This window comes from Bufo gargarizans, chromosome 2 (assembly GCF_014858855.1).
Source record: "Bufo gargarizans isolate SCDJY-AF-19 chromosome 2, ASM1485885v1, whole genome shotgun sequence".
NCBI lineage: Eukaryota > Metazoa > Chordata > Amphibia > Anura > Bufonidae > Bufo > Bufo gargarizans.
The window spans coordinates 702157451-702164758 of record NC_058081.1 but is presented as its reverse complement, the minus strand read 5'-3'; positions in this window follow the sequence as shown (position 1 = coordinate 702164758).

Here is a 7308-nt window from a genome sequence, read left to right as displayed (position 1 = left end):
GAAGGCATCAAAACTATGAATTAACACATGTGGAATTATATACATAACACAAAAGCGTGAAACAACTGAAAATATGTCATATTCTAGGTTCTTCAAAGTAGCCATCTTTTGCTTTGATTACTGCTTTGCACACTCTTGGCATTCTCTTGATGAGCTTCAAGAGGTAGTCACCTGAAATGGTCTTCCAACAGTCTTGAAGGAGTTCCCAGAGATGCTTAGCACTTGTTGGCCCTTTTGCCTTCACTCTGCGGTCCAGCTCACCCCAAATTATCTCGATTGGGTTCAGGTCCGGTGACTGTGGAGGCCAGATCATCTGGCGCAGCACCCCATCACTCTCCTTCATGGTCAAATAGCCCTTACACAGCCTGGAGGTGTGGTTGGGGTCATTGTCCTGTTGAAAAATAAATGATGGTCCAACTAAACGCAAACCGGATGGAATAGCATGCCGCTGCAAGATGCTGTGGTAGCCATGCTGGTTCAGTATGCCTTCAATTTTGAATAAATCCCCAACAATGTCACCAGCAAAGCACCCCCACACCATCTCCTCCATGCTTCACGGTGGGAACCAGGCATGTAGAGTCCATCCGTTCACCTTTTCTGCGTCGTACAAAGACACGGTGGTTGGAACCAAAGATCTCAAATTTGGACTCGTCAGACCAAAGCACAGATTTCCACTGGTCTAATGTCCATTCCTTGTGTTCTTTAGCCCAAACAAGTCTCTTCTGCTTGTTGCCTGTCCTTAGCAGTGGTTTCCTAGCAGATATTCTACCATGAAGGCCTGATTCACACAGTCTCCTCTTAATAGTTGTTCTAGAGATGTGTCTGCTGCTAGAACTCTGTGTGGCATTGACCTGGTCTCTAATCTGAGCTGCTGTTAACCTGCGATTTCTGAGGCTGGTGACTCGGATGAACTTATCCTCCGCAGCAGAGGTGACTCTTGGTCTTCCTTTCCTGGGGCGGTCCGCATGTGAGCCAGTTTCTTTGTAGCTTGATGGTTTTTGTGACTGCACTTGGGGACACTTTCAAAGTTTTCCCAATTTTTCGGACTGACTGACCTTCATTTCATAAAGTAATGATGGCCACTTGTTTTTCTTTACTTAGCTGCTTTTTTCTTGCCATTATACAAATTCTAACAGTCTATTCAGTAGGACTATCAGCTGTGTATCCACCTGACTTCTCCACAACGCAACTGATGGTCCCAACCCCATTTATAAGGCAAGAAATCCCACTTATTAAACCTGACAGGGCACACCTGTGAAGTGAAAACCATTTCAGGTGACTACCTCTTGAAGCTCATCAAGAGAATGCCAAGAGTGTGCAAAGCAGTAATCAAAGCAAAAGGTGGCTACTTTGAAGAACCTAGAATATGACATATTTTCAGTTGTTTCACACTTTTTTGTTATGTATATAATTCCACGTGTGTTAATTCATAGTTTTGATGCCTTCAGTGTGAATCTACCATTTTCATAGTCATGAAAATAAAGAAAACTCTTTGAATGAGAAGGTTTGTCCAAACTTTTGGTCTGTACTGTATATTCCGTATTCTGGCGTTGGAGGTGCTAGACTGGTTTTCTAATGACCAGGACACTTAGACACACAGCGCTTGTGAAGAAGTAGTTGACTGGTAATGAAGACATGGTAAGGTCTCTCCATCGGTGCCGTTTTGGGTGATGCTTGCACTTTAACCAGATTTGGATGCCGGAATCATTGCCCTGGTGCAGTACATGGCCCTGCCAACATTCCTCCTGAATCTAAATATATGTGAATTTATGGAAATGGGCCACAGTCTGCATTGTATTATGTATAAAATTGACGAGGACAAGACATTGGGTAAATTGCATATGTATTTACCATGTTGGCACTACCTGTACAGTATATATAGTCACTGTTTGTATTTGCTTGAAAAAGAATAGCCTCGCTGTAGGAGCTGAACTACTGCAGTTTTTGTGCTGTTATGAGTAGGGACTTGGAGGCCATTATCTCATGCTGCGAGCACCATCCTATTGCACCACTATATTAGTCATCCAAGGAGGGAGATGCACTGTGCTGCTGTTTTCTCTAGAAGGCAGACTTTACTGTTTTTGCATGGCTTTACTTTTATTATTTTGTATTTTTTTCTTCTTAACTTTTTCCTTTCTAAGTGGAAAACGAGAATGACGCAATTCCTACAAGAAGGCAAAGAGGAATGGAGCAGACTAACCACTCTGGAACCTGCTCTCCCTCCCAGTATACTCTCACAGCAGGCTGCTGGAGCTTCAGGGGAACCAAAGCGAAGAGGATAAACATGGGGTGAATGTAGTATGTCACCATTACCTACACTCGACCTTGGCTAGTTCTTCACCAGGCCTCTCTTTCTGCTCTCAAAGGTCCCCGTACAACGGCCTCATGGGTTCTCTGCTGTGGCACCTGACCCCTTTTTCCTTCCTTCCTCCTTCTGGGCCTCCCACTGCAGCTTTTTCATCCCATGCACCACATGGCCCAGCCACTACTTGTAGTCTTGGCTTCAGGTTGACCTACTAGGGTGCTTTTTTTCCACGAATAGTGGTTTACCAACCTCCTCCTCTGTACAGCAAGGTCTTAGTGTAAGGCCTCTTTCTCATGACCGTTTTTTTTTTTTTTTTTCCGTTTATAGGCCGATTTCATTTCAATGGTTCCGCAAAAAAAAAAACAACAATGTACTTTGTATGCATTCTGTTTTTGTATTTCCGTTCTGTTGAAGGATAGAACCTGTCCTATTATTGCTCGCAAATCATGTTCCATGGCTCCATTCAATTCAATTCAATGGGTCCGCAAAAAAAACGGAACACATACGGAATGCATTCCGTATTTGCGGAACCATCTATAAAATTGTATGCCCAGCCCACTTTTTTCTATGTAATTACTGTATATGTATATGCCATACGGAAACACAACAGAAACAAAAAACGGATCCAGAAAAACTGCCCGCAAAATACTGAAAGAGACATACGGTTGTGTGAAAGAAGCCTAAGAGTGTGAATGGGCCAACACCTTGTGGTATAGCACTAAAAGTCAGAGTTTGCGAAGGTTTCCTCCCACACTCCAAAGATACTGATAGGGAACTTAGATTGTGAGCCCCATTGGGGACAGAGTGATCCTAATGTAGGTATAGTGCTGCAGAATATAGTAACGCTATATAAGTGCATAAAATAATAATTGTATTATTGCAGAGTACCCTACACAGACAGCCACATTAACTCCATACATACAGGGAGTGCAGAATTATTAGGTAAGTTGTATTTTTGAGGATTAATTTTATTATTGAACAACAACCATGTTCTCAATGAACCCAAAAAACTCATTAATATCAAAGCTGAATATTTTTGGAAGTAGTTTTTAGTTTGTTTTTAGTTTTAGCTATTTTAGGGGGATATCTGTGTGTGCAGGTGACTATTACTGTGCATAATTATTAGGCAACTTAACAAAAAAAGAAATATATACCCATTTCAATTATTTATTTTTACCAGTGAAACCAATATAACATCTCAACATTCACAAATATACATTTCTGACATTCAAAAACAAATCAGTGACCAATATAGCCACCTTTCTTTGCAAGGACACTCAAAAGCCTGCCATCCATGGATTCTGTCAGTGTTTTGATCTGTTCACCATCAACATTGCGTGCAGCAGCAACCACAGCCTCCCAGACACTGTTCAGAGAGGTGTACTGTTTTCCCTCCTTGTAAATCTCACATTTGATGATGGACCACAGGTTCTCAATGGGGTTCAGATCAGGTGAACAAGGAGGCCATGTCATTAGATTTTCTTATTTTATACCCTTTCTTGCCATCCACGCTGTGGAGTACTTGGACGCGTGTGATGGAGCATTGTCCTGCATGAAAATCATGTTTTTCTTGAAGGATGCAGACTTCTTCCTGTACCACTGCTTGAAGAAGATGTCTTCCAGAAACTGGCAGTAGGACTGGGAGTTGAGCTTGACTCCATCCTCAACCCGAAAAGGCCCCACAAGCTCATCTTTGATGATACCAGCCCAAACCAGTACTCCACCTCCACCTTGCTGGCGTCTGAGTCGGACTGGAGCTCTCTGCCCTTTACCAATCCAGCCACGGGCCCATCCATCTGGCCCATCAAGACTCACTCTCATTTCATCAGTCCATAAAACCTTAGAAAAAAATCAGTCTTGAGATATTTCTTGGCCCAGTCTTGACGTTTCAGCTTGTGTGTCTTGTTCAGTGGTGGTCGTCTTTTCAGCCTTTCTTACCTTGGCCATGTCTCTGAGTATTGCACACCTTGTGCTTTTGGGCACTCCAGTGATGTTGCAGCTCTGAAATATGGCCAAACTGGTGGCAAGTGGCATCTTGGCAGCTGCACGCTTGACTTTTCTCAGTTCATGGGCAGTTATTTTGCGCCTTGGTTTTTCCACACGCTTCTTGCGACCCTGTTGACTATTTTGAATGAAACGCTTGATTGTTCGATGATCACGCTTCAGAAGCTTTGCAATTTTAAGAGTGCTGCATCCCTCTGCAAGATATCTCACTATGTTTGACTTTTCTGAGCCTGTCAAGTCCTTCTTTTGACCCATTTTGCCAAAGGAAAGGACCACACCCCTTCTCATTACAGAGATGCACATCACCTAATATGCTTAATTGGTAGTAGGCTTTCGAGCCTATACAGCTTGGAGTAAGACAACATGCATAAAGAGGATGATGTGGTCAAAATACTCATTTGCCTAATAATTCTGCACTCCCTGTAGTTGGAGTAATGGGTTACGCAGAGTTCCCTTTTTTTTGCCAGACTGTGTAAATGACTGCTTCTTGAAATACCAGAATCCTGAAGCAAACATTTTGCCCTATGTTCAGTTCCCAAAAGGGGCAACACTAAATTCCAACATGGTTGATACGAACCCCTCCACCCTCTGCTTGGCTCCAAAAATGCATCAGTGGTCCAGTTCCCGAGTCAGTCTCCACTGAGCCGCAATGCACACAATGCTTGCTTCTGGCAGAGGATGACCTTTCTCCCCCCCCCCCCCTTCGTCCCATGACCACACCAGGAGATGCTCCTCCCAGGACAGGAAACCCACAGATATTTAAGAAGGAGGGGACTCTCCATTTCTCAGTCGTGTTCCTGTCCTAGGAGAGGATTCCTACAAGTGTCTGCTAAAGAATAGCATGCCGGGTGAGTTCACTGCTACGCGCTCCCTGAAGACTGTGGGGGCGGTGTACCTGTAAACTCCGGAGATCCCTCCTTTCTGCTTCTGCCTAGACATAGCGCTTCCCCGTCTGTAGTACAGGCTCTATCGGCAAGGGATGGGAGCGCAGGGATTGCGGACATAACGCTTCCCATCGGTAGTATCACGAGATCTTGCGATACTTAGTCTCCTAGTGCGCTGGAGATTTGACTTTCCGGCGCATTTAGCCCAGCTAGAGCGGCCTGTGGATCCTTGCAATGAAGGACCTGATCCATGGCATGTGTTGGACCTCTGTCAGCATGAGACAAAAGACTACAAGCAATATTCTATGGTAAATAGAGGCCTATGGAATAGGAATGTCTAGCCTATAATTTCCCATCAAGAGTGATAATGTTGACCATGCGGCAGCGTTGCCGATTTGTTCCAGTGGTATGTGCTCCAATTCTGTGCAGGAGATGGCAGTGAAGCAGGTAGAGTGACTGAAATTGGTAGCATTTCTCAATAGACCCCTTGATTCACCGCGCTAGTGACATTTGATTGCTTTCTGACCTTTATTGGGACCTTGATGTTGAAAAAACAGGACCTCAAACTTTAAGATATCCGACCTTTGGATATATTAAAACATTCCTTCTGATTTTGTGGATCTTAGATCTCTGAAATAAGGTCCTCTGTATGACAAATCCTTTAGATCAGCAATATGCATCGTGGAGGTGATGACAACTATGAATAAGATCTTGAAAATGATGAACCTGAGAGAAGAATCCTCTACTGTTGTTTTATCAGTGCAGCTAACACTATAGACAACCACAAGAAGCTGCGGGTTATGAAATGCTGGACTGAGATTCTTTAAAACTCTGAAGAAAACACCTGAAAAGATGGTGGTTAGAAATCTTAATTTAGAGATTTTTTTTCCTCTTAATATACACTTGCCTAAAGAATTATTAGGAACACCATACTAATACGGTGTTGGACCCCCTTTTGCCTTCAGAACTGCCTTAATTCTACGTGGCATTGATTCAACAAGGTGTTGATAGCATTCTTTAGAAATGTTGGCCCATATTGATAGGATAGCATCTTGCAGTTGATGGAGATTTGAGGGATGCACATCCAGGGCACGAAGCTCCCGTTCCACCACATCCCAAAGATGCTCTATTGGGTTGAGATCTGGTGACTGTGGGGGCCATTTTAGTACAGTGAACTCATTGTCATGTTCAAGAAACCAATTTGAAATGATTCGAGCTTTGTGAAATGGTGCATTATCCTGCTGAAAGTAGCCATCAGAGGATGGGTACATGGTGGTCATGAAGGGATGGACATGGTCAGAAACAATGCTCAGGTAGCCCGTGGCATTTAAACGATGGCCAATTGGCACCAAGGGGCCTAAAGTGTGCCCAGAAAACATCCCCCACACCATTACACCACCACCACCAGCCTGCACAGTGGTAACAAGGCATGATGGATAAATGTTCTCATTCTGTTTACGCCAAATTCGGACTCTACCATTTGAATGTCTCAACAGAAATCGAGACTCATCAGACCAGGCAACATTTTTCCAGTCTTCAACAGTCCAATTTTGGTGAGCTTGTGCAAATTGTAGCCTCTTTTTCCTATTTGTAGTGGACATGAGTAGTACCCAGTGGGGTCTTCTGCTGTTGTAGCCCATCCACCTCAAGGTTGTGCGTGTTGTGGCTTCACAAATGCTTTGCTGCATACCTCGGTTGTAACGAGTGGTTATTTCAGTCAACGTTGCTCTTCTATCAGCTTGAATCAGTCGGCCCATTCTCCTCTGACCTCCAGCATCAACAAGGCATTTTTGCCCACAGGACTGCCGCATACTGGATGTTTTTCCCTTTTCACACCATTCTTTGTAAACCCTAGAAATGGTTGGGCGTGAAAATCCCAGTAACTGAGCAGATTGTGAAATACTCAGACCGGCCCGTCTGGCACCAACAACCATGCCACGCTCAAAATTGCTTAAATCACCTTTATTTCCCATTCTGACATTCAGTTTGGAGTTCAGGAGATTGTCTTGACCAGGACCACAACCCTACATGCATTGAAGCAACTGCCATGTGATTGGTTGACTAGATAATCGCATTAATGAGAAATAGAACAGGTGTTCCTAATAATTCTTTAGG